At 48.0% G+C, this 25,751-nt stretch overlaps 1 protein-coding gene across 2 annotated transcripts in view; it reads left to right on the top strand.

Annotated features, from left to right (window-relative positions):
* HDAC7 (histone deacetylase 7) overlaps positions 1-25,751 on the top strand; it is a 203,504-nt gene that overhangs the window by 44,306 nt on the left and 133,447 nt on the right. The window lies entirely within an intron of this gene.

The following is a 25,751-nucleotide window of genomic DNA, read 5'->3' as shown; positions in this document are numbered from 1 at the left end:
CTGCTCCGCCTTACCTGTAAAAGAGGGGATTAATGCTTGTCCACCTCATAGGGAGGGATATGAAGTCCTGTTCAGTAAGAAGGGTTGGCATGTGTGCAGAAATATCACTCGTAGATCTTACCTCAGTGTACTATTCTCCCAGGATATTCTGTGGGTCTCTCTCTTGCAGACCTTTTGCCCAACAGACTGTTGAAAGATTAGGACTTTTGCTGCCCCAGAGATCAGCAGGGTAGGGCCATCTGCTGAGCGTAGGGACTGCAGGACAACTGTAATGTCAGCACTGGGCTTTCTGTGCCCTCTCCAGTTCTCTTACCCTTCTCTGCCTCCCACCAGGAGGAGGAAGCACTTGGCTGCAGGACGCATAGGGACAGCAATCCAGGAGCAGGAACAGAGAAGGGTTTGGTCCAGGAGGCAGTTTCTGAATTGTTTTCATGCCAGCACAAGGAGAGAGTGCTGAAGGTAAAACAATCCCCCCAGTTTGGCCCCTGGAGTGTGGTGGGTTCGAGTGGCACCCGTACTCACATGGTAATGTTAATAGGAGAAATACCCTAAGCAGCTAACCTCTGATGTCCTGGGCAGTCTTTAAACCTGAAATTTGAACATATTGCTGCCCAATCCGATTTTTTTTTAAAGGAATTCTTTACAGAAGTTGCTTAGCATATTGACAATGTGCCTCAGGTGGCACATGACCAGGATTCATCCCCGAATTTGGTCTGCTGGTTGGATCGTTCGCTTTCCTGGCTTGGGCCAGTACTGACGGGGAGTGCGACATGAACGAGAGCGGTTTTATTTGCTGCAGAGAATGACAGCTCCTCTGGGATGAGTCCACTGCAGTTTGGGCTTGGAACCCAGTTGTAGACATTGGAATGTTGCAGGCCAGAGGAATCAGTCCGTGAGGCGAGGATTTATAGCACTGCAGACGCCAAGCAGCCTGGCAGCTCCCAATGGTAGGAGCACACAATCCCCAGCGGCTGCCAGAGGCTTTTGTTCCTCTCAGGTTTGTTTTTGTTTATGAAAAAAATTGCCGGCAATTATTTCTTTATCGGGACGCAAACCCTCTTGGTATTTTCAAAGGAAATAAACAATTTCCAGTCACTCAGGTGGTGACATTTGCAAAATATCCTGTGGCCCTGCACAGTCTTTCCAGGAAGTCATTCCGTCTGAATTTCTGTGATTAGAGTAGCAAGCCGCGGGTTTGTGGAGGACAATAAGCATGTGTGCCATTGGAGGCTTTCAGCGCAAATTCCCCATGTTGGAGCTGCTGTTCTGAGTGTACAGTGTTCATTATTAAATGGCTTTTGATGATAAATGCTCAGGAATCCACACAAATGCCCCATTTAAAATGATTTATGGCCTGATGAGCAAATCATATTGGTAAGGAGCTCACTCCACAGTCACTGAAATCACAAATCTCCCTGTTACTTGTGGCTTCAGGCAGTCCAGCGGGTTTGCTAGTGCAACTGGGGCTGTAGATTCAGGATGCAGAACCCAGCTAAGCATTGGAGATGGGGGTTTCTACAACGGCTTCTGCAGTCAGCAGGGGGAGCTCAACCTAGGCGTCTAGAGACGGCCTAAAGAGGCAAGCAGCCAATTTTCAACTTGCAGCCAAGTCAGTTTCAAAAGCTGAGCTCAGCCTCAGAGCAGCTCCATGTCCTTCCCCAGCCCATTGTTGTGGTTTTACAATCACATTTTCCTGTTTTTAAAAGAAATGTTTTTCTCTCCCTTGTGGCTGTGTGAAAGACCCACACAAGCTAGACGGGAAGCTGTCTCTAGAAGGGAAAGAGTGAGACTGACTCCGCCCAGGGGCTGCCAAGCATGCAGTAAACAGACTGACAAAAATATTTCTTTTCCTCTAATTGGTTTTGGAGTTGTGCAGTCTGAGGGCTTGCTTCTACGAATAATAGGTTAAAATATTTCAGACAGAAGTGTGATTTTTTTTTTTAACTTGATGGTTCCTCTTTAATGTAACTGCAGCTTCAGGGTGAGCAAAGGGAATGACAGGTATTTTTGTAGGTCCTATTAAAATACTGGCTATTTAAAAATATTCTGTGCTCTTGAGTGGCATTTAATTTAAAAAACACAACCACAAGTAATTTGGGCTCTTGGGAAAATACTCTGGCTGATCCTAGTTAATGTTGCTGACATTTTGGAGCTATGAATCTTAAGCTCCAGTGTTGCAGTTGAATCCACACAGAGGATTGTGCCCACACACAATGCAGGATCAGGGCCCTGGGAAGATGAGATAGAAAGTTCTATTATGAGAGAATCCATCTAGCTCTTCTATGCAAGATTGGTCCTTATATTCTGTTGCCTAGTGTAGTTCCAAGAGTCTCGTTTGAATTCGGAATGGCTTTTACTTAAGTGTTTAATTTTACCTGTGTGTGTGTGTATGTGTGTGTTTTAATACACAACAGTTGGCTGGACGTGCTTTCTCAGCTCTGGGGCAATCCCCTTAACTCCACCAACACATCACAGTTCCCCATCATTTTTTTTTTGTTATAATAAATCAAAGAGACTGGTTCCTATTTTGATACATTTTTATGCTTTATAATTGAACAATAAATTTGGCAACATTTTGGACCACAATGATGCATCTGCTGCCCTGATGTTTGCTGTTCAGTAAAAACCGGCCTCTAGCTGCTACTCCCCCAAACAGGATCATCTAGCATCTACCTTGTTTCCTATTTCAATAGTTACATGGACCCCAATGGCTGCACTGTCTGAGCCTGGTGAGTTTATTAAAAGAAAAAGTCACAATGGACCTTGCTCCCCTTTAACTTGGACACCAGCCACATAGTGATAAGGAGAATGGAAGCCTCTACTTGTTCCAACTGCATTTAGCTATTGCTGGGGCTGGATGGCACCATCTGCCGAGCTGACGTTAGCTCTCCCAGATTAGGGAGAGTTAACCTGCTAAGAAAAACTCTGAGTTCTGCAGGAGTTAGCCTGAGGATCTCAGTAGGGGGTGGGTTCTCTTCTGAGTCAATGCTGGCCCTAGTTTGCCAACATGTCTCTAGGGGGCACTGTGCTGCAGGAACTGGTGGGAATCTCTGTCAAGCACTGGTTCTCAAACTGTGGTCCCTGGACCCACTATGTCTAAGGCAGTGGTTCTCAATCAGGGCCACGTGTACCTCTGGGGGGACACAGAGGTCTTCCAAGGGGTCCATCAACTCATCTAGATATTTGCCTTGTTTTACCACAGTCTACATGAAAAACACTAGCGAAGTCAGGACAAACTGATCTATATACCAAAATGTAAGTACCATATTTATATTCCAATTTAGTTATTTTATAATTATATGGTAAAACTGAGAAAGCAAGCCATTTTTCAGTACTAGTGTGGCTGGGACACTTTTGTATTTTTATGTCTGATTTTGTAAGCAAGTAGTTTTTCAGTGAGGTGAAACGTGGGCTATGCAAGACAAATCAGACTCCTGAAAGGGGTCCAGTCGTCTGGAAAGGTTGGAAGCCATTGGTCTAAGGGGTCTGCAAAAGACTTAGACTGAAACCAGAGTGAACAGAACTCCACTATATATACGCAGTCGATTTCCAAAGGGTCTGCACCTCCATTTGAAAGTGTTTAGGGGTCCACAAATGAAAAAAGGTTGAGAACCACTGCTGTAGAGAGTGCTTTCCCTTCAGACTCAGTGCTAGCCCTAATGCCCCAATGTGGTGCTAGAGGAGCTGTGCTGAAGGCAGGGCCGGCACTTCCAAAAGGCGACCCTAGGGCAGCAGGATTTGTGAGGAGGCATTTTGCCGTCCTCGGCGGAAATTTGGCGGCGGAGGGTCCTTCCGCTCCGGGTCTTCAGCGAAAATTCGGTGGTGGGTCCTTCACTCGCTCTGGGACCCGCCGCTGAAGTGCCCCGAGGACGCGGGAAGGACCCCCACCGCCCAATGTTTAGAGGAGGAGCACTGCTGCCTAGGGTGGCAAAAACCCTGGCGCCGCTCCTGGCTGAAGGTAGTGGGCTGGGGGCTCAGTGGAGAGCACAGTCTTCTCACCGTCAGTGCTGATCCCCAGTACTCCAGCGCAATGCTAGGAGAGCTGGTGTAATCTGTGGGATGAGATTAAAAACGTGAAGGTCTGGACTGGGCTTCTGTAGCCTGGAGAGCTGCCTGTTCCCATGGTCCCCTAATGCCCATTAACCCTATGTGCCGGGGTCGTTGTCTCCATTATCCGAATGCTGCTGTCACTGAGAGTGCTGCCCTGAATCCCTGCTCTGTGGCAAGAGAGCAACTTTCCCAACCCATCTGGCTGAGCATTGCCCAATGCAGGGTGTGATTCGCTGCTCCAGCTTTTCCCATATCACACATCAGCAATAAAATGCATCAAACACTTCTGTGCCCATGTCAGCAACTCACCCTGCCGCCCACCTGTCTGGTAGATCAGCCAGCCCCGCCGCTGCCTGGGAAAAGCAACCATGTCTTGGGAATGGATCGTAAGCCACCCCAGAAACCTGACCCCAATGTGGGCTGCACCATCCAAAACATCCAATCCTATCTGCAGAGAAAAGGGGGAGCCCTCTGCCCCCTAAGAGAAAAGGGGGTTCCTCTTCCCCTGGGGAAAAGGGTGAGCTCTCTGGCTCCCAAGAGAAAGAGGGAGATGCCCCCTGAGGGAATTATATGAACTGAGGTAACTTCTCCAATTCCTGACTGTGCTCCCTGCTGCCACCCTGGGTGACAACCGTGCCGTATCTCACTGTGTGTGTAATGGCCCTGCCTGCCACAAGGGGTAGGATGCTGTGCGTGCCTCCTTGGCAGGGGATGGGAACAGACTTGGTTCCCGAACATTCCAAATTACAGCCTGTTTTGTGAAAATAATTTACAAAAGTCTGTATTGCGGAAGAGATCGTGCATGCCTCCTCTGAGCCCAGTTGCAAGGGTTCCAAGGTTCCAGGCCTCTCAGACCTAGTAGGGATCAAACACGGGGGTGCACATGAGTTTCCTTCTCTTACAAATAACTGACTGAGTGGCCAGCAAGGCCCAGCAGCAAACATTAAGTGGGCCCCCAGGTATCTCTATCACATCCTGCTGAGTTCAGTGACTCCCACAGACATGATGCTAGAGTTTGGGGCAGACAAAAACCACAGATACTGAACAAGAGCAGATCATTTTGACAGGAGCAGAGGACGTGAATCGGGATCCCCTCTTGATTGCAGTGCCTCAGGTGTCCATCGGAAGAGAGACTTGCCATCTTGGTTATTTTCACTGGTGTCTGGTTCCACTGTGCTGTGATTTTATATTGCTGTCTAACAGCTGCTGTGAGGAGCAGCATTCGTCTCCCTTGTGGCCAAGTCTCGTCTAGATGTTAAGTTATGTGTGCATGATGCAGGGTGATAATGGGGGCATGCTCAGTCCAGAGGGAATATTCAGTTTTAGCCACAAGCCTCTAGCAAGCTATAGTGAGCAGAAGCATTTCAGCAAGATTTTCAGCACTTGGTAATACAGCCACATCTGAACAGATTTCCATGAGGACCCTAAAAGACATCCCTCTGACCTCAGAACTAGCCCACCGGCAGATTTCAAGTTCTTGCTGCAAACCATGGAGGGGCTAGAGCGCCTCAAAAACTGCCAGGCCATTTTGTAGAATAAGAAACGAGACCACTTTAATAGTTGTGTTATTTATTGTTTGCGTTACAGTCGCGCCGAGAGATTAGGACCCTGTTGTGCTGAGCACCACAGGGTACGGCTACGCTGTAGTTGGGAGGTGAATTCCCAGCTCAAGTAGACATGCATGCACTAGCTCTGCTCCAGCTAGTGTGCTAAAAATAGCAGTGTAGTAGGGCATGGGTGGTAGCTTGGGCTAGCCGCCCCCACTACATACCTAGGATCTCAGCCGGTGTAGTACTAAGGGCACCTAGCCCAAGCTGTAGTCAATGCCGCCACGGCCACAGTGTTATGTTCAGCCTGCCTGCTCACGCAGAGCTAGGTGTGTTCATCTGCCTGAGCTGGTAACTACATCTCTCAGCTGTAGTGAAGACATGACCACAGAGGGAGGGTTTGTCTGCACTCGAAAGGCTACCGCTGCACCGCTGTGGCGCTTCAGTGCAGATCCAACCTATGCCAATTGGAGGGGTTCGCTACTTGGCGTAAGTAACCCATCTCCTCATGAGGCAGTAGCTACACTGATGGAAGAATTCTTCTACACTGGGGGTTAGGTCAACTTAACTATGCTGCTCAGGGGTGTGTATTTTTCACACCCCGGAGCAATGTAGTTAAGCCAACTTAATTTTCTAATGTAGACCAGGCCTGAGAGAGATACTCCCAGTCTGGAAGAGTTTACAGTCTAAGGGGCCATCTACACTGCAGCTGAAGGTGGGATTGCAGCTGTAATCTACCTGGGCCTGGCCTACCCCAGGAAATTAGGTTGGTGTATATGTCGCTTAGGGGTGTGAAAAATCCACACCTCTGAGCAACACAGTTAAACCAACCTAACCCTCGGTGTTGACAGTGCTAAGTTGATGGGAGAATTCTCTTCTCAACCTAGCCACTGCCTCTCAGGGAGGTGCAGACATCCCCTAAAACCACCCAGACCCAGGCTGGGAGGGAGGGATAAGACACCCACCCAGAGTGAGCGAACATTGACTTCATGTCACCATGTTTCTCAGAATGCGTCTTTGCCTGTTTGTTTGTGAGGTTTATGGAAGGGGATTGCAAACCAGGCAGGAGGGAGCGGTGACACTTAAGGGAGGGAGCAAAGGGGAGAGGGGACAGGGAGGAGTAGGGCAGCGGAGTGGGGTTGCAGTGAAGACTGACAGGGGGCGGGAGTGAGCAGCCAGTCTGCACGAGAGAGAGCATGATCAGCATGAACACCGAGAAAAGGAGTCAGCGACATCATCAGTGGACAAGGTCCCTGCTACCGCTGCTGTATGTGCTCTGCCCACTGTAGTACCCACTCTCGCTCGCTCTCTCTGTTGCACACTCCTGCAGTGCCTAAGCACCATCTATTATAGATGTTGTGTGCCAGGACATTGCTGTTGTGGGTGCCGCTTGCCTGATGCTCCCAATGTGGTGCTATGCCCCTTACTCAGAGCACCCAGTACTTGTTATGTGGGTCACGGAGTCCCAGGTATGAGACCAGACACTGTGATGGAGCCCTGGTTGCCTGGCTCCCTGGTGCACCAAGTAGAACACGGCACTCAGATGTGGCTGGCCTGATGCCAGCTCACTGTTGTGTGCCCCGGGGCACCCCATGCCCAGCAGCAGCACTGAGGCTGCCCAGACCTTCTAGGCACAGTGCCATGAAAGATGCTGGGGATAGTTCCCTTCCCAAGGCATTGCAACTGAGTACAGATTAGGAAAGACCTGTGTCGTGGGAAGGCTGGCAGAGCCCCAGCGGCAGAGGCCCCTGCCAAGTGCAGCTCTATAAAACGGGGTGGGCTCAGGTGTCATGAGATGCTGTCCCCTGGGGAACAGCTCTCCTATGACTGACTCTGCCCCTGGGGAGCAGGGGAAACACCCCACACCCTTGCTGCACTGTCACCTCCCACTCTGGGCTTTGCCTTTCCTGCCTCTCACACTGGCAAATGAGTGAGGAGGCTCCTGGGAACGGCAGCATGAGTGTGAGTCAGAGCAGGGCCCTGAATGAGACCCACATGTGCTCTTGGCAGACTGGAGGGTTTGGCAGCTGGGGGGGGCGAAGGATGAAGAAGGGTGTGTGGGGACCAGGCTGCCGGTCTCTGTGAATGCTCCAAGCTGAGGGGCACAGAGGATGTATGGCACTGCCAGGAGGTGGTGCTGAGAGAAAGGGGTCCCCAGTCACACCAGCCCCCGCAGTGCTGGCCTGGATCCATTATCTGTGTTTCAGGAGCAGCTGAGCTCCCCTCTTTGACACCTCAGGGTCTCTTCACCATCACTGTGCCCTGGGCTCACTCCCCGTGTAATCCAGGCAGCTGCTGCGTTCGGCTGCTGCAGAACGTGCAAGTTCCACCTCGGAAGCAGCTGCATTTCAGAAGGGGGCAATGGGATCCTGCCGATCAGGGGTGCCTGAGTGCACCCTATGGGTAGAGTTGCCAACTCCGACTGAAGCTATTCCAGGAGATTGTTTCCTCCAACCTGACATAACGTCATTTTCTTAAATAGCCTATTAAAATCTCCCAGATGGGTGCTGATTCGGGGAAACTCCAGGCCAATCCTGGAGGGTTGTCATCCCTACCTATAGTGCAGAGGGCTAAACCCCAGCCCTCTGCACTGGAATGACAGCGGGTGCCCTTAGCCTTATTCCCACCTTTCTTCGATGCCTCTGGCTCACCGTGCTGCCTTTGGAAAGCCGTATGAATGGGCTCTGGGTGAGCCCTCTGCTGTCTGAACATCCTGCTGTTCAGTCAAGACTTGGGTGGGGAATCCCAGCCCGGTGGGCCGGTGTCTCCTCAGACTGACTACCAAACAAGACCGTAATCCTCTTGCCCTCCCTCAGCTTCAGCTCCAATTTCCCCTGAACTTCTGGGCTGGCTGTAGAAATGCTGCCGGGAGCACCCTTGCTGGGTTAGTTGCGGGGAGTTTGGACCGGCCAAGCCAGCTCTGACTTTTCTTCCTTCCTGTGTTTGCAGCCTGGTGATTGCACAACATGCGGGGGTGAATCAGGTTCATCTCCCCAGATCAAAATAGAACTTTTCTTTCACAACTGAGCCATGAGTATTCTACACTCAGTGCCCAAGCCTGGTTTCTGCAATCAATAGTCCATGGGGTCTAGCAATGACCGTAAATGCAGGGAATCCTTTTCCCTTGGCTCAAGGAACTGGTGCGTTCTGAAATCAATGCTGGACGCAACTGGCTTGGCTTCCAGAAGCATTTGAATGGCTTGGCTCATCTAATGGAGGGTGGATCTGAGCGGGACCTTCCCACCTCCTCCATGAGTCTTTAGATGCCAGATCTTAGCTGTGTGGCTAGTAGCAGATCAGGATTACTGACAGAGAAGGAGGTGCTCAGATACTGCTGTGATGAGCAAGGCATAGATAGATGAGATAGATAGGTGTTATAGAGAATGGCAGGGAGAGGTATGCTGGTGAGGAACCATTATCCTTGTACATATGCCAGTGCAATGCTGGCCGCCCAGCGTTGCCCCTAGGCTGCAAGGTGATTCGCTTTTCAGGAAACGTGTTTCTGAGCCCCACATTCATCCCTCACTGAAATGGAGAGAGTGCCATCAGGGTTGAATTTGCCACTTGGGTCTGGGCTTCCCCTTCCCACTCTGGCCCCTCTTTTTGTCTTTAAATGCACAAGTATTTTGCTCTTGATGGAATGTCTCAGCCAGGAATGCTGTGCAGAGAGGGAATTAAGTCTGGTCTTTATTGCCCTGCTGCTGGGATGTGTTTGGGGCTCACCTGACAAGCCCTTGGGTATCTGGCAGGGGAGCAGACATGCCACGTGTTCTGAGAACTCCAAGATTCTGACCAGAGTTGGCTGGAATATTTTGGATTTTCATAATGTCAAAAAAATCACTACAAATTTCAAAATCCTTCGCCAAATTGTCACAATTTTCCAACCGGCTCCAATTCCGTCATTGTCTATCAAGCCATCAGGCTGCAAGACTGACCCTGGCTTCCTCTGAGATACACCCTGAGGTTAGAGTGTGTTCTACTTCTAGGAGAATACAGGTTCCCCTATGTATGCTGCTTCTTGTACCAACTCCAGAAATGTTCCACACACTGGGGGACTGGATCCTGTGTCACTTACACAAGCATGAGGAGTTTGGTGGAGGCACGTTCTTTGGGAGCCGGGGATGATGCTTCAGATTTGGGTGGAGCTCCCCATTCTGGATCCACCACCAAACTGTCAAGTATCAGAGGGGTAGCCGCGTTAGTCTGAATCTGTAAAAAGCAACAGAGGGTCCTGTGGCACCTTTAAGACTAACAGAAGTATTGGGAGCATAAGCTTTCGTGGGTAAGAACCTCACTTCTTCAGATGCAAGAAGAAGAAGCATCTGAAGAAGTGAGGTTCTTACCCACAAAAGCTTATGCTCCCAATACTTCTGTTAATCTTAAATGTGCCACAGGACCCTCTGTTGCTTACCACCAAACTGGATCCTTTCATGACATTTTTCAGGGAATGATTGCCCAGAAGGAAGCAGCCTTGCTGAGAAACTGGAGGAATTTACAGCAGCTTTGATCGGCATCTGAGGGTCCCCCAAGGTGCATTCTGAAATTTAACATAAGACTGAGGCCTGCAGCTGTCTGAAAGATGTGGGTGGGCAGGTTGAAGGACAGGAGGACAGATTGAGGGAACTTAAGGGGGGTGAAAAAATTAAGGCATTTCCCCCATCCCCAACCACATACACAAAAACATCCCAATGGAGACATGACCCTGCCTTTGAGCTGCTCCACCTTAGTCATATGCAAGTTCTGCTCGGAAAGGGGTCTGCTGGAACTTCCATTGTGTAGTTATTGACTGGTCTCAGAAGGAGCTGTTAGTCATAAAAATGTTGCCAGGGTGATTTTTCTGTTGTTTGGGGCTCAGGGAGTGAGTTAACATTACCATCAGTGAAAAAGTAGGTCAGGAGCACGAATTGCTCCAGACAGACTCAGTTCCTCAAGGCAACTGCTAGTTCCATGGCTGAGGAAAGGTCTGACTGAAAATACAAACCAAGCAACTCTGCGAACTGTAACCCAGGTAATTCCCAGTACCTTGCCTTACAACTCTCTGTGCATATCCCATTAGGGTTACTGTGAGAATGGGCTCGTGCATTAGCCAGGCAGGTCATCCTGCCTTCAGAATGATTTTGGGATGTTGTTTTATTTTCCCGTTGTTTGCCCTCCCCCAGCAATGACTCAGAGGCCTCTCTGACCCTTCTCTCGCACACGATCGCAATTGCATTTGAGGGCATGACAGTAACTCTCATCAGGCAATGGGACAGGACTCACTTGCAACCCCTGTAAAAGAGCAGGAGTTCTAGTTATGGGTTAGGTCCCAAATCAGCAAAGCATTTCAGCACATGCTTCATAACCGTAAATTAGCAAAGAAAACTTGTTTTCAAGTTCAGCCAAAACCCTCAGACGGTACTGCTAACCTGTGCTGATCTCGATCCCTAACCCGCACCACAGTGAAAAGGTCCCCTCTACCAAGGCCCCTTCCATAAGACTTTCTGCCAGGGATGTGGAAAAAGGAATTGTGGGTAAAGAAAATTCCTGGGAGTCTGGAAATGGAGTAAAAAATAGAGTGGGCAGGAGGATCTGATTGACCCAGGAGAAGGATGGGGCATATGAGAGGGAGGAGGGAGACTGCATAAGGATTGAATTAATGTCTAATGTCTGCAGTTTCAGCCAGTGCTGGTAGAGGCGTATAAACCAATCTTCCGCAGGTTGCTGGAAGTAGTTGTCTGGTAAATGGGGTTTGAAGACGTATCCATGTGTGCCTATGTTTGTGTGGGTAAATGTATGTGGGGATGTCTACACTGCCCTCAGGTCAAGTGATTGCAGCACATGTAGACATACTCCACGAGCTTTGATAGAGCCGGTTCGCTAAAAATAGCGATGAAGCTCCAGTGTCACAGGCAGCGGCTTGGGCCAGCGTCTGCGGTACATCCTCAGGGTCCCGGAGAGGATTGTACTTGGGCAGCTAGCTCATGTCACTGCCCACACTGCCAGGGCAACACTGCTATGTTCAGTGAGCTGGCAAGCTAGAGAGGGTATGTCTACATGTGCTGCAATCACACCTCCATTGCATTCTCAACCTACTGTGTGTGTGCGTGCGCGCGCGCACGCGTAGCTTCCCATATTCTGCTCTTACTGTCGGAAGGAGCTCACAGAATAATCATCAGTAAAGTCGAAGCAGTTAGACTTGTTGCCAGCCTTGCTGCAAGGAGGAATGGAGGATATTGCAGCAAGGGGTCAAAGGCAGTATCGGCCAAGCGCGCTCTGGGGCAGAGCTTTGTTCTGTGTCTTAAATGTTTGCTTCTTAGGAAAGGAGAAGTGTGACTGAGTGGCTACAGAAACCCCCTGGCTTGGGTTTCCTGGAAATGCAGCTGTTTGAATGTAAAGAGGAGCTACTCTAAGTAAATGTCAGTCAGGATTGTTCACTGTACACACTAGAGAAATCTAGCAGGGAGTTTTAGCCACGTTGACGGGAAGATTTTTATCCTTTCGTAGTCCTGCCACACCCTATATCAGTGTATTTATTTATTTTACATGTCAAGGTCCCAGTCTTGTATTGGGAGCCGCTATCACGGACCCCTGCATCCATTAAGACTCTAATTGACTTCAGGAAAAACTGAGGTGCGTGTGATTTTTGCCCTTACCAAAAATGGCATTGTTTTCAATGGGCTTGAAGCCAGAGTGCCCTCAGCTATGAGGGCCACTCTGTATTTATCATCTGTGGCCCTAGTAGGAGAAAGTGAGGGATGGATGAATAAAGAGGTACAGTGAATGAAACTAGGGGTTAGGGGGAAATTGTGAGGGCAGGCTGGGAGATTGTGGGTGTAGAGAAATGTGGTGATCGGCAGAGAGATGGAAGGCAATGTGGACAAATGCAAAGTAATGTATACTGATCCAGGGAGAGAATAATGAACCATTCATACATCCAACTGGATTCTAAACTAGCTGTAGCAATCGGCACAAAGACCTGGCCGTCACTGTAGACGGTCTATAGAGAGCGCTTTTCACTGTGCAGCTGTGATCCTAAAATCTTGTTTGATTTTCAGATGCATAAGGCGTGGGACAGAGAATAATTCAGGGAATATTATAGTGTCTCTCTAAATCAATGGGATGCCCACCCCTTGACACTGTGCAGTTCTGATCACATAACACAAGTACAAGGGGAAATTCAAAGGAATGAAAAGTGAGTAAATATAAAAAGAATCTACGGAAATACTTCTACTGTGCCCAGTTTGTCTATGGTACTCACTGACATAAGGTATCACTGAGGCCAAGAGGTTGGCAGGATTTTAAAAAGGATTGGCCATTGATACAACAAGAACATCCAGATTATAGTACTGTAGTAAGGCAGTGGTACCAACTCTCACAATTTCCTCACACCTGTCATGATATTTGGGGTGTTTTTTGTAAAGCCCCAGCTCCTAGAGTCATGGGTTTACATGAGAATCCCGGTTTGAGGTTTTTTTAAAGTAAATTTTTGGCCTTCATGATTGCAGAGAAAAGTTGGAAAATAGAAACCCTAGAAACAATCGCTAAATGAAAAGAACCCCCAATGTATTTTTTTTTTTTAATCTCATGATTTTAAAACCAACCTTATGATTTTTTGGGACCTCACTCTTGATTGCACTTGGGATTGTCAACACCAGTAAAGGATTAAAAAGAAAAGCAAGAGTTTGGGAAGGGAGATAAATCCTCCTGAGTTAGGGCATAAGCCAACCTCCGACCAATGGAAGACTTTTCTTTGTGGGTGAGCAGGGCTTCTTACACTTTCCTCCAAAGTTGGTGGTGCCAGCTGCTGCAGGGAGACAGGCTATCACCAGTCTGCAATTCCTGTCTTCATATGAGGGGCTGGAAGGGAAAGGAATGGGACAGGACACTGAGGGGAAGGGAGGAATGTAGGGAATATTGTGGGATAGGGAGGGAGATGGGGGCAAGAGATTTAGACCGAGCTGGATGACTGAGCGTCTCAAAGGGGCGATTAAGAAAAAACAGAAAGCGTACAAAGAGTGGAAGTGGGGGGGGATCAGTAAGGAAACTTACCTTATGGAGGTCAGAGCATGTAGAGATGGAGTGAGAAAGGCCAAAAGCCATGTAGAGTTGGACCTTGCGAGGGGAATTAAAACCAACAGCAAGAGGTTTTATAGCCATATAAATAGGAAGAAAAGGAAGAAAGAAGTGGGACCGCTGAAGACTGTAGCTGGAGTGGAGATTAAGGATAATCTAGGCATGGCAGAATATCTAAACGAATATTTTGCATCAGTCTTTAATGAGGCAAATGAAGGGTTTAGGAATAGTGGCAGCGTGACTGAAGGGAATAAAGAAGGGGGGATTACCGTATCCGAGGTAGAAGCCAAACTTGAACACCTTAACGGAACTAAGTCGGGCGGACCGGATGATCTTCATCCGAGAATATTGAAGGAACTGGCGTGAGAAATAGCAGGCCCCTTAGCGATAATTTTTAATGAATCTGTAAACTCGGGGGTAGTACTGTTGGACTGGAGAATAGCTAATGTGGTTCCTATTTTCAAGAAAGGGAAAAAAAGTGACCCGGGTAACTACAGGCCTGTCAGTTTAACATCTGTAGTATGCAAGGTCCTGGAGAAAATTTTGAAGGAGAAAGTAGTTAAGGACCTTGAGGTCAATGGCAATTGCGACAAATTACAACATGGTTTTACCAAAGGCAGATCGTGCCAAACCAATCTGATCTCCTTCTTCGAGAAAGTAACAGACTTATTAGATAAGGGAAATGCGGTGGACCTAATATACCTCGATTTCAGTAAAGCGTTTGATACGGTATCGCACGAGGAATTATTGGTTAAATTGGAAAAGATGGGGATCGATATGAAAATCCAGAGGTGGATAAGGAACTGGTTAATGGGGAGACTGCAGCGGGTCGTACTGAAAGGTGAACTGTCAGGTTGGAGGGAGGTCACCAGTGGAGTTCCTCAAGGTTCAGTTTTGGGTCCCATTTTATTTAATCTATTTATTACTGACCTCGGAACCAAATGTAGAAGTGGGCTGATAAAGTTTGCGGATGACAAAGTTGGGAGGAATTGCCAATTCGGAGGAAGATCGGAATATTCTGCAGGGAGACTTGAATGACCTTGTAAATTGGAGTAACAGAAATAGGATGAAATTTAATAGTGAAAAGTGTAAGGTGATGCATTTAGGGATGACTAACAACAACTTTAGTTACAAGCTGGGGACACATCGGTTGGAAGTAACGGAGGAGGAGAAAGACCTCGAAGTCCTGGTAGATCGCAGGATGACTATGAGTTGGCAATGTGATGTAGCAGTGAAAAAAGCCAATGCGGTCTTGGGATGCATTAGGCGAGGTATATCTAGTAGGGATAAGGAGGTGCTGCTTCCGTTATACAAGGCACTGGTGAGACCACATTTGGAGTACTGTGTGCAGTTCTGGTCTCCCATGTTTAAAAAGGATGAACTCAAACTGGAACGGGTGCAGAGAAGGGCCACTAGGATGATCAGAGGAATAGAAAACCTGTCGTATGAAAGGAGACTCGAGGAGCTCGGTTTGTTTAGCCTAACCAAAAGAAGGCTGAGGGGGGATATGATTGCTCTCTTTAAATATATCAGAGGGATAAATACCAGGGAGGGAGAGGAATTATTCCAGCTCAGTACTAATGTGGACATGAGAACGAATGGATATAAACTGGCCATGGGGAAGTTTAGGCTTGAAATTAGACGAAGGTTTCTAACCATCAGAGGGGTGAAATATTGGAACAGCCTTCCGAGGGAAACAGTGGGGGTGAAGGACCTGTCGGGCTTTAAGATTAAGCTAGATAAGTTTATGGAGGGAATGGTTTAATGGGATAACGTGATTTTAGTCAAATCAACAGCGTGCAATCGCTGGTAAATAGCATCAATGGCCAATGAGGGTCTGGCTGGAGAATCTTGCCTACATGCTCGGGGTTCTACTGATCGCCATATTTGGGGTCGGGAAGGAATTTTCCTCCAGGGTAGGTTGGCAGAGGCCCTGAAGGTTTTTCGCCTTCCTCCGCAGCATGGGGCGGGGGTCGCTAGCTGGAGGATTCTCTGCAACTTGAAGTCTTTAAATCACAGAATTTGGGGACTTCAACAGCAGAGTCAAGGGAAAGGGGTTGGGTCAGCTTTTGTGGCCTGCATCATGCGGGGGGTCAGACTAGATGATCATAATGGTCCCTTCTGACCTTGAAGTCTATGAGTCTGTGAGATAGACAAGATAGGCTGGAACAAGGGCAGGAGGCTGAGGGGAGTGGCTTCAGGGAGACAGAAGAGTGTTTGAAATGAGGATGGGGAGGGATAAAATGGCAATTCCTCTATCAGGGATTAGGAGACGACCCATGGGGAGACCTGCATTTCTGTGTGGGTTCTGAAGAAACCGGATGTGATCACAAATAAATTGGGAGTGGCGGCCATAGGTGCTGGAACTAGGGTCTCTGGGGGTGCTGTTGCACCCCCTGGCTTGAAGTGGTTTCCATTATATACAGGATTTACAGTTTGGTTCAGCACCCCCCCTATAAAAATTGTTCCAGCCCCCCGGTGGCAGCTTCCCCCAAGTGTTAATAACAAACAGGAGGCACCAAAAACCAGCTAGATTTATTAGTGCTTGTGGAAATCTCCTGATTTTTCAGACAATCTCATGATCTTTGTCGGGCTGATTCATGATGCTTGAACCCTCCAGGTTGTCAGCGCTGATGCAAGGCCATAATGCTGGTATTTGACAGCTACTTCTGTAAGACCTTCTGTCTGTGGCATCTTGAATCATGAACCTTCAGCCAACTCAGCTCCCAAGAGGCATTTTAGGCCTTTTTGTTGCTGTCATTTCTTCGCTTCCCCTTGTTCTTCTTGGTCCCCGAGAGATCTAGTTCTACCAACCTAAGCCCCAGTGTAGACAGTGCTAGATCAACCCAAGAATTCTTCTGTTGACCTAGCTACTGCCTCTTAGGCCTGGTCCACACTAACCCCCCACTTTGGACTAAGGTACGCAAATTCAGCTACGTTAATAACGTAGCTGAATTCGAAGTACCTTAGTCCAAACTTACCGCGGGTCCAGACGCGGCAGGCAGGCTCCCACGTCGATGCCGCGTACTCCTCTCACTGAGCTGGAGTACCGGCGTCGACGGCAAGCACTTCCGGGATCGATTTATCGTGTCTAGACAAGACACGATAAATCGATCCCAGAAGATCGATCACTTACATCCGGACCAGTAAGTAAGTATAGACGTACCCTTAGGGAGGTGGATTACCTGTGTCAACAGGAGAACCCCTCTTGTTGGCATAGGTAGAGTCTACACTGCAGTTGTGCCACTATAGTGTTTCAAGGGTAGCCAAACCCTAAGTAATATCATCCCATGTCCTTACTCTAGTTGGCGATCAGATTATTCCTTGAAGCATGAGCATAGGGTTGCCAACATTATATTTCAGAAATAAGGGACTGTTTTCTTAGAACCCCACTCCACCACTCCTTCCAATATTATCATTATTAATAATAATTAATAATGTAGGTAGGTGTGGCAGGCCTGGCACCACCCCGCCCCTTTGTGGCAGGGGTGGGATGGGGTGTCAGAACCTTGCCACTCTCAAGTTCACACGCCCATCTCTCTGTGGGTGGCTGGTTGCAGCCTAATGGCCTCCTTCCACACAATCACCCCTTGGTCAGGGTAGTGCACCTAGCGGCTAGAGTCCAGGTAATTCAGCCCAAATGTCTGGGCCACCCCAGGGCCCTGGTAATGGCAAGTTCCCCTTGCCACCTGCTCAGCGGAGATCCACCTGCAACACACCAAGTGTCTGTGTGGCTCTAACACCATTTGCCTCTAAAGTTCCCCTGGGTCACTTCCTACCATAAATGCCAGGTTCTCCGCTTCAGGGGAAGTCCTACAGTCTGTTCCCCTACTGTGACATACTCAGTCTGGGCATCAGGGTGCATCCTGGCTTGGCTGGCCTCCGGATCTTGGAGTGGAAGGTTGTCCCTCCTTGGGAGCTGGCAGCGTGCCTCCTTCCCCTCCAGAGGTTAGCCCAGACTGAGCAGCTCCGCAGGCTTTTATACCTGTTCTCCAGTTGGAGCATGCCCAGCAGAGCTTCCGGGGCGTGGCTTCCTCTGCTAGGAAGGAAGGGTTAACCCCTGCGGTACCAGTGTGGGGCCGCTCCGCCCCGTCACAGTAGGATTCACCTACATTCACCAGGGGTGTTTCTTGCTGCTTTTTGCAACCCTCGGCAACTCCTTATCTTTTTGTACAGAGATGAAATAATAAGGGGATGTCCCTTGTAATAAGGAACCGTTGGCAATGCTACATGAGAGTCCTTGAAATCCATCCTGCCAGTGCTATTTGTATTCATATTCACAGCCAAAATCTTCATTAACACAGAGCTAAGGTTGTCTTGTGCAGCCTTGTGCTCTTCTGGAATCAGGAGGCTAAACTTAAACCTCTGCAAATCAGCAAATAAAGAGTTAATATAGCTCCCATTTAACATTAACTCTGCCCCCCAGAGCTGGCCATAGGTCCCGGAGCCAACCAAAACCTAACCTATCCCTAATGACATTTGCCATTTTCGGTGCTGTGTTGTGTGGCCAGCACAATGCTATACATCCTGATGTGCAGAAAGAATAGCAAATATGCCAGGCGACCAGCTTGGCTTAACAGAGAAATCTTTGATGAGCTTAAACACAAAAAGGAAGCTTACAAGAAGTGGAAGCTTGGACAGATGACTAGGGAGGAGTATAAAAATATTGCTCAAGCATGCCGGGGTGTAATCAGGAAGGCCAAAGCACAATTGGAGTTGCAGCTAGCAAGGCATGTGAAAGGTAACAAGAAGGGTTTCTACAGGTATGTTAGCAACAAGAAGGAGGTCAGGAAAAGTGGGAGACCCTTACTGAATGGGGGAGGCAACCTAGTGAGAGATGATGTGGGATAAACTGAAGTACTCAATTCTTTTTTTGCCTCTGTCTTCACAGACAAGGTCAGCTCCCGGACTGCTGCACTGGGCAGCACAGTATGGGGAGGAGGTGACCAGCCCTCTGTAGAGAAAGAACAGGATAAGGGCTATTTAAAAAAGCTGGATATGCACAAGGTGCTGAGGGAGTTGACTGATGTGATTGCAGAGCCATTGGCCATTATCTTTGAAAACTCGTGGCCATCAGGGCAGGTCCTGGATGATTGGAAAAAGGCAAATATAGTCCCCAGAAAAATCATGGAGCAGGTCCTCAAGGAATCCATTTTGAAGCACTTGGAGGAGAGGAAGGTGATCAGGAACAGTCAACATGGCTTCACCAAGGGCAAGTCATGCCTGACCAACCTGATTGCCTTCTATGATAAGATAACTGGCTCTGTGGATATGGGGAAAGCGGTGGACGTGATATACCTTGACTTTAGCAAAGCTTTTGATATGGTCTCCCACAGTATTCTTGCTAGCAAGTTAAAAGTATGGATTGGATGAATGTACTATAAGGTGGCCAGAAAGTTGGCTAGATTGTCGGGCTCAAGGGGTAGTGATGAATGGCTCCATGTCTAGTTAACAGACGGTATCAAGCGGAGTGCTCCAGGGGTTGATCCTGGAGCCGGTTTTGTTCAACATCAGCAAGTTTGCGGATGACACTAAGCTGGGGGGAGAGGTAGGTATGCTGGCGGGTAGGGATAGGGTCCAGAGTGACCTAGACAAATTGGAGGATTGGGCCAAAAGAAATCTGATGAGGTTCAACAAGGACAAGTGCAGAGTCCTGCACTTAGGACGGAAGAATCCCATTTCAAAGTGCCTGCTTTGTCCACTGCTACAGGCTGGGGACTGACTGGCTAAGCGGCAGTTCTGCAGAAAAGGACCTGGGGATTACAGTGGACGAGAAGCTGGATATGAGTCAACAAGTGTGCCCTTGTTACCAATAAGGCTAATGGCATATTGAGCTGCGTTAGTAGGAGCATTGCCAGCAGATCGAGGGAAGTGATTATTCCCCGCTATTCGGCACTGGTGAGGCAACATCTGGAGTATTGCGTCCAGTTTTGGGCTCCCCCACTAGAGAAGGGATGTGGACAAATTGGAGAGAGTCCAGGGGAGGGCAACAAAAATGATTAGGGGCCTGGGGCACCTGACTTATGAGGAGAGGCTGAGGGAACTGGGATTGTTTAGTCTGCAGAAGAGAAGAATGAGGGGGGATTTGATAGCAGCCTTCAACTACCACTGTCTCGAGTTACAGTGGGGGAGGTCTAGCGCCAGAGGAGGCCCTTAGAACAGGGCCATTGGAGCGCATTAGGAGCCGGAGGGGGACCATGCCGTGGTTTCTGGAAGCCGCGTGGAGTGGCCTCCGACAATGTGCCCTGGCTGGAGTGGGGCAAGCCCCAGACCCCGCTCCCCAGCAGGAGCTTGAGGGCTGGCTTAAAACGGTTGGCGGGCCGGATCCAGCCCGCGGGCCATAGTTTGTCACCCCTGGTTTAGACACAACAAATCCTGCATCTTGGCAAAGGGTTAGACTAGATTACTCTTGTGGTCCGTCTAACCCTATGGTTCTATGATTCTGCATGGGGAACAAATATTTGATGATGCCCTCTTCAATCTAGTAGAGTAGGATATAACACAATCCAAAGGCTGGAAGTTGAAGCTAAACAAATTCAGACTGGAAATAAGGTACGGTAGAAGTTTTTAACTGTGAGGGTAATTAGCCATTGGAACAATTTACCAAGGTGTTATGGTACATTGTCCTTCATTGGCAAATTTGAAATCAGGCTTGGATGTTTTTCTAAAAGATCTGCTCTAGTTCAAACAGGACTTAATTCAGGGAAGTCCTCTGGCCTGTGCTATGCTGGAAGTGTAGGATAATAGATAATCACAGTGGTCCCTTCTGGCCTTGAAATCTATAAATCTATGTATCTATGACCATTTTAAAAGCAGCAAATTTTTGAGGGGGAGCTGTATTTCATGAATCTCTTGACTAAATGACCCTAAGTTTGCACCACAGTATACCCCAGCTCCTGTGGTGGTACACGTCACTATTCAAGACAATTTCCCTATGCAGGTGGATTTTTAAAGCACTTTCAAACATTGGCTCTGGTGTGTCTCCACTTTGCCTGCACTTTGGGCAAACTTTCCCTGATGCCAGGCAGAAGCAATAATGTGCATGCCACACATTCTCAGAAAATCCACGTTGTGCAGCAGTGGAAATCACAGTCTTCGGGTCCTGCTTGGATTCAAAGATTACTGCCTGGTCCCCAGCTGCAACATGAATTGAGTTCCTCCTCAGGTAGTCACCACGCAGCACTGCTCCCAGGCACACCAATCTTGTGGCACATGTGCAAATAACTTTTATTGGTGCACATCCCTGAGAAGTGAGACAGACCCTCTAATCATTTTTTAAGTGTTGCTTCCCATATCTGGAACTGGGTGCCTGATGGTCACTGAGGTCAAATCTGACGGGTAAGGACAATGTGGGGCAGGTCAATGCCATGGTTTCAGCTAAAGATGTGTGCAATAAAGCATTAAAAGACTGTAAAAAGCAACAGCGGGTCCTGTGGCACCTTTGAGACTAACAGAAGTACTGGGAGCATAAGCTTTGATGGGTAAGAACTTCATTTCTTCTCTTGCATCTGAAGAAGTGAGGTTCTTACCCACGAAAGCTTATGCTCCCAATACTTCTGTTAGTCTCAAAGGTGCCACAGGACCCTCTGTTGCTTTTTACGGATTCAGACTAACACGGCTACCCCTCTGATACATTAAAAGACTGTGAGCATAGAGTGACAGGTCCTTTTTTCCAGAGTATCTCTGGAACCCCTTACCCAAATGACCTCAAATTTGGCACCAATAACTCAAAACCGAGCCCCAATAAGGCATGCGAGTTTTCAAGACAAATGGAATAGACATGTGGATTTTAGAGCACTCTGAAATACTGGCTCTTAAAATGAGAGCTTGGGTCAAACCTTAACTTTGAAGACACTAACACTCTTGTATTATAAGTGTCTAAACCTTTTATAAAGTGACAGAGTCCTGTGGCACCTTATAGGCTAACAGACATCTGATGAAGTGGATATTCACCCACGAAAGCTTATGCTCCAATACGTCTGTTAGTCTATAAGGTGCCACAGGATTCTTTGTTGCTTTTTACAGATCCAGACTAACACAGCTACCCCTCTGATATTAAACCTTTTATGCATTTATGCTAAGATATTTTGACTCAATAATATCATGTGTGAGTTCCACTTGTTAATTATATTTTGTATAAAAAACGGTTTGCTCCAATTTTGTTGGATTTTAATTCCATTGTGTTTCTTTTACTCTGGTATCATTAGATATGGTAAAGAACAGCATTCAAATGGCCTCCTCTGGTCCAGGTCACTATTTTATGTAGCTGCTACCTTTCATACTGTCTCTCCTCCTTCCCTTCCCCTTTCTGAGAGAGCTGGTGTGGTAACCCTGCCCAGAACCCTTAAAGACAGATGTTCACGGCAGCCTGTGATCCCGTGAATATCCTTTATTAACATTATTATATTTATAAACGTAATACACTTGGGAGCTTAATATACATAGTAATGGAGGAGGCTGGCTGTGCTAATTGTATGGCTCCATCCTGCTTTGTGTCTCAGTCAGTAGCGTCCCTCGGTTTCCAAGCAGGGGGTATCAAATACCAATGATGTGACCATTTGAAAGGAAGTGTCACTGGTAACTGAGTCCCCAGGGCTGTATGCAGGAAATGGCAGCAATCTGCCAATGGCAACGTCATCCTTTCAGTGTGTATGTCTCTCACCCCATCAAAGGGCCTAATCCTGCACCGCTGAAGTCAGTGGGAGTTCAGGGGTGCAGAATTGGCGTGAATGGCCTTAACAGAGAAGATGGAGCCTTGACGACTAGGTGTCTCTGCTAACTGAGGGCACTGAGCACAAAGGCGCCTGGAAATGAACCACTGGTCCTCGCGTCAACTTCATAGGGCTTTGGATGAGGTCTCAGCAGACAGACTTTTTTCTATGTATCATATCGCTCCTGACATTTGAGCTGTCAGGTGGACTGTGGTGAATAGAGGAATGGGCAATCAATGAGCATCTCTGAAATGCCACCAGCAGCAAAACTGCAATTCACAGTTCTTGTCTTTAAACTCAGGCTGTGACTCAGGTCCCCATGCTGAACTCTCTCTAGAAAGCATATCATTGCGCTGTTTTATTGTGAGCAGGGCAGCGCAGGGAGGCAGTGTTGGGAAAGAAGGTAAAAAGCTGCTAAGCATTGCTGCAAGAGGCCGTTTTCTTAAGTTCCTTCATCTAACCAACCTTACCCTGAAATTTGCTTCACCCCCTTGGCTCTGGGATCTATGACAAGCTGTAATAACCTCATACATGCAAGGACACGTGCACTCTGGTTAAAAAGTTCACAGTACCGGTCAAAAAGAATGCTGCAGCCATGCACATGCTGGAAGTTTGTCAGACATCAACAGGATGGACAACTGCTTGTGCTAGTGAATGTTTTAGGACTCAGCCCTTCTCCCATGAAGACCAATAGCAAATTCTCCACTGACTTCTCTGGGAGCAGGAACAGAATCAAGATTGGATTTTTTAAAAAGATCTGCTCTAGGAATTATTTTGGGGAAGTTCTATGGCCGATACTATACACAAGATCAGATTAGATAATCACAATGGTTCCTTCTGACTTTGTTCACCATGGGCCTCATTCATAGATTCTAAAGTTGTTTGCTGCTCCGTCCCTCCCATGGCATTTCTGTCCTATATATTCATGCAGCAAGTACAGTATGGGCAATGGCAGCAGAAACTTTCCCTATGCAATACCCCCAGCCAATATGGCTCAGCCCTGACTATGAGAGACATCTCTGTGGGTGAGAGAGGGGTCCTATCTTCATGCTCCCCTTCAGAGCTTGGTCCCTCTATTCAGGCTACCAACATATGAGCCAATTAGTGCCAACCATAATGGTGTTTTTTGTGCTGTGAACTCTGCTCCATTGAGACGTGGACTGAGTCCCAGGAACCTAGTGTCACACATGGCACAGAACACCAGACCTCGTCCGTTTCATTATTTCCACTAAGAAAGAATTGCTATGTGCAAAAAGTGTCATGTGGGTGATTTTCTTAACTCCCCTCTGGGTAAGTGTAAGAAAGAAGCCTGAGATGATGAAGACATAGGTCACATTCCTGATTGGGGGGAGTCATATTTCCGATGACCGGTCAGAGCTCTTTAGTGGTCACATATGTTTATTAATACAATGAGTTTAAAATATATTATTACAACTGACAATGGGGGAACCTCCAAACATGTGGCGATTTAGTTCAATACGTGTCTGATTCTTCACATACAATGAGCCGAATGTCCGTTCAGTCACGTGACTTGTTTTAGATTAAGGAAAACAACATCAGGAAAGAACAGTATGTGCATTCGCTACAGATTGTGAACAAACTGTGGCTGGGTCTACACTACCCGCCTGAATCGGCGGATAGAAATCGACCGGGGATCGACCGTCGGTACGCGACAATCGATCCCCGAATCGACGCTCTTATTCCACCAGGGGAGGTGGGAGTAAGCGCCGTCGACGGGAAGCTGCTGAGGTAGATTTTGCCGCCGTCCTCACAGCGGGGTAAGTTGGCTGCGATATGTCGAATTCAGCTACGCTGTTCACGTAGCTGAATTTGCGTATCTTAAATCGACTCCCCCCTGTAGTGTAGATGTAGCCTAAGGCTACTGACAAGCAGAGTTCCCAAGTGTAAAAGTGCAGAGTGCACAGGAAACAGCCATGGTTGTTCGAAGTGACAGAGACCCATGGCAGACTCCTCAGAATATGTTTGGCCTTCTGCTGGTTCAACATTATGGTGAGAGGTGTTAGAAAAAACCCTAAAATAGTTTATTTCAGCTTTTACTTCTGGAAGAAACCAGGATGTGCATAGAGGTAGCAAGATTGTGGAATATATCAGAAATATTTGTCACCAGAAATTATTTTGAGTTCATTTGATGTGATGCTTGGGATTTTTTCTTATTTTTTCCAGCGCGGTTGGCCCATCCCTTGATTCAGTCTGCCAACCCTACCTCGGCCAAACCTCCATCTCTGCTTGCCTGCATTGAAACACCTGCTCTCCAAAACTTCCCCTTGAGTGGCCCCTTTGTCTCCCTCCCCTTCTTTCATCTCCATGCTGGCTCTTATACTCCCTCACTTTGTCCATGCTTCTCCCTCTCCTTCAGATCCCTCCTGCAAAGCCTTTTAAGCATGATCACTGCAAAATTCATGCACCTCCGTGAGCATGGTGTGTATGTGTGTATATGTGTTGTAATGGCTGTGTCTGAGATATTCTTTACAGCACCAAGCCTGTCTCATTAGGTTTCTGTTGCTCTAGACCATCAGTTGGTGCTCAGTAAGTAATAATAGTTGAGTGAAGACACCGCAGGGGACCCTCTCACTGATGGGGAAGGAGTGACTTTGGGAACACATAGAAGTGCCTTCTAATAATTCTGCCCAGATTTCCCCAGTTCCTGCAACTAGTGCCTGAGTGGCTCATTTTCTGCAGTGTCTGGGAGACAGGTTACTCATCTGCCCGTTTGCTCTTTGGCTGTAGTGATTCAGTACAGCAAGTATCAGAGCGGTAGCCGCGTTAGTCTGAATCTGTAAAAAGCAACAGAGGGTCCTGTGGCACCTTTAAGACTAACAGAAGTATTGGGAGCATAAGTTTGCGTCTGACGAAGTGGGCATTCCCCCACGCAAGCTTATGCTGCAATACTTCTGTTAGTTTTAAAGGTGCCACAGGACCCTCTGTTGCTCAGTCCTGCAAGTCTCCAGAGCTCAAAAGTTGTGAAAAGAAGAACAGTTGTGAGTTGGGCCTCCAAAAAAAAAAACCATGTTGGGTTATTTTATTTGCCTTCTAGAGGTTGAACCTTTAGGGGCTCGTGTTTTTAAGCTTCGCTGTGCAGTCATGACCAACAGAAAGTTACTTTACACACACACACACCAAGCAGCAGGGTGGACAGGCCAGGTAATCACCTAACTCCAAGAGCTGAGGCTTTCAGAAAACACCAGCTATCCTGAGACTTGCCAGGCCTGGGAAGCACAGCTGTCTGCTCAGAGCTAGGTCCTGACCTGCGGTTGCTGTTCCCCTCTGAGTGTCCCACTGGTCCCGTGGGACAGGCGGTGCACCCAGGAGCAGAGCACTACCTCCATCCTCCTGTTGGGAGGGATCAAACTGGCACCCCCTCCATGACACT

Source organism: Trachemys scripta, chromosome 16 (assembly GCF_013100865.1).
Source record: "Trachemys scripta elegans isolate TJP31775 chromosome 16, CAS_Tse_1.0, whole genome shotgun sequence".
Classification (NCBI taxonomy): Eukaryota; Metazoa; Chordata; order Testudines; family Emydidae; genus Trachemys; species Trachemys scripta.
Note: the sequence above shows the minus strand (reverse complement) of the source record. Positions and strands in the feature narration are given on the sequence as shown.